Genomic DNA, 7,404 nt, shown 5'->3' with positions numbered 1-7,404 from the left:
AATTTCCTCGAGGCGGGAATTTTAAACGAAATTGTGTACTTTCGCTGGAATTTTTCGGTGATTTCGGGACTTTGGTACCAGGAGAACATGATGTGCGAGGAGGTATTCCTATCGTGCCACTTCTTGGAAATGACGTCATTTCCAAGAATTTCCTCGAGGCGGGAATTTTAAACGAATTTCTGTACTTTCGTTAGAATTTTTCGCTGTTTTCGATACAGTGGTATCAGGAGAACATGATGTGCAAGGAGGTATTCCTTTCGTGCCACTTCTTGGAAATGACGTCATTTCTTAGAATTTTCCAAATTTCTTGGAAATGACGTCATTTCTTAGAATTTTCCAAATTTCTTGGAAATGACGTCATTTCTGAGAATTTTCGGAAAAATTTTAGCCAAAGTTAGGAATTGTTGGAGTAGGGGGAGTGGAAATAAAGTGGGAAAAGAAAAAATGCTAATTTTGTTTTGCTTAATGAATTTATTCAAATATATTGGAGTTACATCGATCTCCCTACACACGCACTTCCGTCGCGCTGGTCGGCGCTGATCCACTGCGGGTCCGGCGCGGGTCCGGCGCGGGTTCTGCGCGGGTTCTGCGCGTGACCGCTGCTTGTACGGCCCGTTTCCGCTGCGGGTCGACTGCGGGTCCGCACTGACACGCGCCCGGGGGGTCCAGGTGCCCCAGAGGAGGAGCTCCATCCGCCTCGGAGGCTCCCGGGCGAATGAAATTTTCGGCAGCCGGCGGTTCTATTTATACCCTCGAGAAGGTGACCTACCGTTACTTCGATTTTATTTGTTCGATTTAAGCGAATATTTTAAGATATTGATGGCTTTTAAGCTATTATTTATACTCGGACATTGTTAATAATTGTTTAAACTATAGTCCTACGATGGTTGTTAATAATTATGATAAATAATCGTCAAGATATTGCGAAATCTGCGAAGGCGAACGGTTTCGGTGAATGTTTGTTCATTTCCGCGATTGTTACTAACATTTATGCATGTTCCCAATATTAATCGAAGAATGTACATCTTATTTATGTATTGCAAATGATTAAGTAACTTATAGAAATTGATTTTGATCGAGATTCGAAGTAAAAAGTGTTTCGTAAAGTTTTAAAGCATGGAAAGTAATAATTGTCTATTTGGTACATTAATTTAACATTTATTCAATTCTTATAATTTATACAATACGTATAAAAGTTGCATTTTTTACTTAAAAGCGCTGAAATTTAATTAATTGCTTTTCTACATAGAAAAATCATCGTGATAAACACCTGCGAATTGATAATCGATATGTGTAGCCGTGACAATGTCGGTTGGAACTCAATGAAAACTTTCATTGCGAACAAAGAATATTTCAAGAAATTTGTGGCTTTTAAGCAATTATTTATACTAGGACATTGTTAATAATTGTTTAAACAATGGTCCTACGACGCTTGTTAGCAATTATGATAAAGAAACATTAAGGTGTTGCGAAATTTGCGAAGGGGAATGGTGTCAGTGGATTTTTGGTCATCCACGCGATTGTTATTAACATTTTCGCATATTCCGAATATTTATGTTGGAGAATGCATCTTATTTGTGCATTGTAAATGATTGATATGCCTATAGAAATTATATTTGATCGAAAATTAAAGTGAAACATGTTATTGTTGGTGGTGCGTGTGCGATTAGTGATTATGGTGTATATATTATATTTATTAGTATATAGTGTTATTATTGTAGTTGTAGTATTGTTATTATACGTACTATATTTATTGTTATTATATATATATGTACGTATACATATATACGTGGTATTGGTAATAGGTTTCTCTTTTCACTAAATATAGATCGACTATGTATAAATCTAAGCTAATCGTCTTATTGCCTTCGGCACGCGTCTCTACCGTCTTTGAATTTTCGCGAATTGAGATTATGTAGGCTGAGGAACGAGGAAGCGAGCAAAAAGAGGCTACTAATTCCATAATTGCTTGGCAGAGTACAGAGATTCGTACATGGTGTCCTTAAGACTAACTTAGTCTAGTCTTAAAACTAAGCTGAATGTCCCACGGTAGCTGCGATGACGGAGTCCTCTTCGTTCTTCGCTCTTCGCTCTTCGCTCTTCGCTCTTCGCTCTTCGCTCTTCGCTCTTCGCTCTTCGCTCTTTGTTCTTCGCTCTTTGTTCTTCGACGTTCCTCGATCCCTCGATGTTCCTCGGTTCTGATGTACTTAGCTAAGAGAAAGAAATTGGAAAACGACAAAGATTAAGCAAGTCAAGGCATGATAGAAAATTTGGCTCTGTGAACAATGAAGTACACGACGTAAATTAATTGGCAGAAAATATACAAAACAGTGACAAAGAAATAAACATGGAAAAACAAGTACAAGTTACAGTTGGGGAAGAAACACAGATATGTCAGAAGAAATGAAATAAGTGAAAGAAAAAAAAAAATTAGAAAGTGGTCGCCAGTACTGACCACCGCCCATCCACCGTTCACCTAGAGAGGGGACCCCCCCTCCTCTGCCATAATCCTAAAACGAAGACATCCGTCCACCTCGGAGGCTCCCCGTGGAATGAAATTTAAGAAAACCGGCGGCTCCTTATATACCAACCACAAGGTCACTTACCCTCACTTCGATTCTCTTTGTTCCATCTAACCGAATATTACAAGAAATTTATGGCTTTTAAGCAATTATATATACCAGGACATTGTTAATAATTGTTTAAACTAGTGTCCTACGACGGTTGTTAACTATTAGGATAAATAAACATCAAGATATTGGGAAATCTACAAAGACGATCGGTTTCGGTGAATATTTGTTCATTTCTGCGATTGTTATTAACATTTACGCATGTTTTTAACATTAATCGAACAATGTGCATCTTATTTATGCACTACAAATAATTAAATAATTTATAGAAATTGATTTTGATGGAGATTCGAAGTAAAAATCTGTTTCGTAAAGTTTTAAAACATGGAAAGTAATAATTGTCTACTTGGTACATTAATTTAACATTTGTTTAATTCTTATAATTTACACAATACGCATGGAGATTGTATTCTTTACTTAAAAGCGCCGAAATGCAATTAATCGCTTTTCTAGATAGAAAAATCATCGTGATAAACACCCGTGAGTCGATAATCGATATGTATAGCCTTGAGAATGTCGGTTGGACCTCGATGAAAAATTCCATGTCGAAACAAAGAATATTTCAACGAAATGATATTTTAAGCCATTATTTTTACTAGGACATTGTTAATAATTATTTAAGCTATGGTCCTACGGAGGTTGTTAATAATTATGATAAATAAACATCAAGATATTGGGAAATCTGCGGTGGCGAATGGCTTCGGTGAATGTTTGTTCATATCCGCAATTGTTATTAACATTTACGTACGCTGTGAATATTAATGTTAAATATGTATCTTATTTACGCATTATAAATGATCGATTTGCCCATAGAAATTAATTTTGATCGAGATTCGAGGTATAAACGTGTTTCTTAATGTTTTAAAGCATGGAAAGTAACAATTATTTATTAGATACATTAATTTAACATTTGTTCAATTCTTATAATTTACACAATACGCGTAGAAGTTGTGTTTTTTACATAAAAGCGCCGAAATTCAATTAATCGCTTTTCTAGATAGAAAAATAATCGCGATGAAGACTTGTGAATCGATAATCGATACATGTAGCCTTGACAATGTCGGTTGGATCTCGAAGAAAAATTCCTTCGCGAACAAAGAATATTTCAACGAAATGATATTTTAAGCCATTATTTATACTAGGACATTGTTCATAATTGTTTAAAATATGTTGCGATGACATTTGTTAATAAATATGATAAATAAAAATCGAGATATTGCGAAATCTGCGAAGGCGAACGGTTTCGGTAAATTTTTGTTCTATTCCGCGATTGTTACTAACATTTATGTATGTTCGTATATTAATCGAACAATGTGCATCTTATTTATGCATTATAAATGATGAAGTAACTTATAGAAATTGATTTTGATCGAGACTCGATGTTAAAACGTGTTTCGTAAAGTTTTAAAGCATGGAAAGTAACAATTGTTTATTAGATACATTAATTTAATATTTGTTTCGTTCTTATAATTTTCGGATTACGCGTAGAAGCTGTATTCTTTAAGAAAAGCGTCGAAATTCAATTAATTTTCTAAAGAGAAAAATCATCGTGATGGACGTTTGTGAATCGATAAACATTTCCAGCCTTGATAATGTCGGTTTGATCTCAATAACAACAATTCCATCGCGAACAAAGAATATTTCAACGAAATGATATTTTAAGTCATAATTTATACTAGAACATTGTTAATAATTGTCTAAAGTATGGTCCTACGACGGTTGTTAATTAATATGATAAATAAACATCGAGATATTGCGAAATCTGCGAAGACGAACGGTTTCGGTGAATGTTTGTTCATTTCCGCGATTGTTACTAACATTTATACATGTTCCGAACATTTATCTTACAATATGCATCTTATTTATGGATTAAATATGATTCATTCGCCTACAGCAATTGATTTTGATCGAACTTCAAAGTAAAGAGATGTTTCTTAAAGTTTTAAAACATGGAAAGTAATAATTGTCTATGAGATATATCAATTTAACATTTGATTAATACTTGAAGAATCGAAATTTTTGGTATTTTCCTGATACCAAAGGTTGAAATTCAGGCATAAATTTTAGAAAATGTTTGATTTTGGGACTCTTGGTGTCAGTATACGATATGCGAGGAAGTGGCACGATTTCGCGGATTCTTAGAATTGACGTCAAATTCCAAGAATTTCCGCGAATCGAAATTTTGTTGTACTTTCGAACGAATTTCTGAATCATGGATTCCGATTTTCTTTGTATTAGGAGAACATGATAGTCGAGGACATATAGTTTTAAGTAGTTTTAGCAGTTTGATAGGATCGGGTTAAAGAAATGGAAACAAATAATGGAGAAAAATAAAGTTTCTGTTGTCAGTGAAATTGATTTTATTTCAATACATCAATTCATCGGAAATACAATCGCTTTTCTTCGATCCATTAACATATTCGCACTTTCATACTCATTACAAAAATGTTGTTCTTTAAAGTACTCTACTTGTGGAAAGTACTGTACCGTAAAAATTACTATTTTAAACTCGCAGCCGATTAGCTCGGTACTACCCACGACGAATAATTATTGTTCGTCGCGAGTAATACCGATTACCAGGTCTCACCACGTGGAGGTTGCTGCGAGCGGAGACCCGGAGAGAGATAGATGGAATCAAAGTTCCATCGATCTCCCTCGACACGCAGTACAAACGAAGATACTAAACCAAAGAGATGGAAGGAAACAATGTTCCTTCGATCTCCTCGTTTAGTACTGCCGAGCAATTATATTATGGAAAAATGAGGCAAAATTGGGAAAGACGCGACGCGAACCGTGTAGTTGATCCTACTAGGTCGGTCCCGTTTCCCCTTAGTGGGCCCGATTCTCAAGGAAATGCACGACGCCCGTCCACTCCGTGGAGTGCCCCGTTTCTCTCAACTCCGCAGGCAGGAGCCACGCAGAGCGTGGACCTGACTCACGGAGGATGACGAAGAGAGGGTCTTGTGGCACAGGGGCTTCCGCAGGGACCGGTGCGAACACCTGCCCCTGTGTTCGCAGCATGTTCTCTCTCGAAGCGGACGCACCAGAAGAAACGACGATCGAGCGTTCGGTCCACCTTCACGGCCGGTCACTTGCTTATGCAACAAGCAGAGGTGGCCGGACTGAGAAACGAGCGAGCGAGCAAAAAGAAGCTAAAAATTGGATAATTGCTCGGCAGATCACAGATATTCGTACATGGTGACCTTAAAACTAACTTAGTCTAAGCTTAACCAAAAATCCCACGAGATCCCAAAGATCCTCCTAAAGATCGCCGGATGCGACGAGAAAAATCTAAGAGAAACCTAAAGTCAAGGCATGATAGGAAATAAAAATGAAGTCAGTTAGTGGAAAAAAATAAACATGGAAAAACAAGTAGAAATTAAAATCAGAGAACAAATGAAATGAATTAGACAATGAAACAATTAAAAAAAAAAAAAGAAAGGTTTGAGATAATGGTCGCCAGTACTGACCACCGCCTACCGGCGGCCAGTACCGGTTACCAAGGTGGGGGGTCCCCCTTCCATAAACCTAAAACGAAGAGATCCGTCCACCTCGGAGGCTCCAGGAACAATGAAATTTTAAACAACCGGGGGCTCCTTATATACCCACCACAAGGTCACTCACCGTTACTTCGATTGTCTTTGTTCAATCTAATCGAATATTTCAACAAGCCTTGAGAATGTCAGTTGGATTTCAATGAAAACTTTGATCGCGAACGAAGAATACTTCAACGAAGTGATATTTTAAGCCATTATTTATACTACGATATTGTCAGTAATTGTTTAAACTATGGTCCTGTAACAATTGTTAATAAATATGATAAATAAACGTCAAGATATTGCAAAATCTGCGAAGGCGAACGGTTTCGGTGAATGTATGTTCATTTTCGCGATTGTTACTAACATTTATGCATGTTCGTATATTAATCGAACAATGTGCATCTTATTTATGCATTAAATATGATTGATACGCCTACAGCAATTAATTTTGACCGAGATTCGAAGTATGAACGTGTTTCTTAATGTTTCAAAGCATGAAAAGTAACAATTGTTTATTAGCTACATTAATTTAATATTTGTTTCGTTCTTATAATTTTCGGATTACGCGTGGAAGCTGTATTCTTGATGTAAAAGCGTCGAAATTCAATTAGTCGCTTCTCCAGATAGAAAAATCATCGCGATGATTCCCGATCTTTCGAATCGTCTTATCGATTTACTTTTCGAATCTCCTACACGTGTTCGTGTCGTATCGTTCTATTTAATTATCGAAATCATTTCGTTTATTCGGTACGTCCGTAAAAATGTGCGGAAGGAACATTATTAACAATGTCCTAATAAAAATAATGGCTTTCCTTTCTTCGGCGTCAATTTCTCCTGCCAATGTAAATCAAACTATCGGTTGCCATTCTGTTGTTCGAAAGTTCCTTATCGAGATGCACGCAGTGAAATTTTTTATGCACCGCGAGACTGCATCATCGCGCGTACGTGCAACTGTGCGCTCAACACCGATTGGAATCTAAACAGTACGCAACGATAGTTGCGCCTGTAAACTTTAACCGCTGATACCACCGTAACGAAGCCTCGGATTGCAAAATGGTACTGGACTCTTTAAATTGATCGTGCCACGACTAATCGATCTCGAAAGAATCCATTGTTTCTATTCAACGCCCACCGAAATATCTTTGTTGTTTTTCTCTCTTCAAATCACTTGAGAGGAGATCTTTGACTGATTGATCCCCGTACGAGCCCCCAAATAACTGTTGTACTCGTGCGTG

This window comes from Ptiloglossa arizonensis, chromosome 4 (assembly GCF_051014685.1).
Source record: "Ptiloglossa arizonensis isolate GNS036 chromosome 4, iyPtiAriz1_principal, whole genome shotgun sequence".
Classification (NCBI taxonomy): Eukaryota; Metazoa; Arthropoda; class Insecta; order Hymenoptera; family Colletidae; genus Ptiloglossa; species Ptiloglossa arizonensis.
This window is presented reverse-complemented; position numbering follows the sequence as displayed.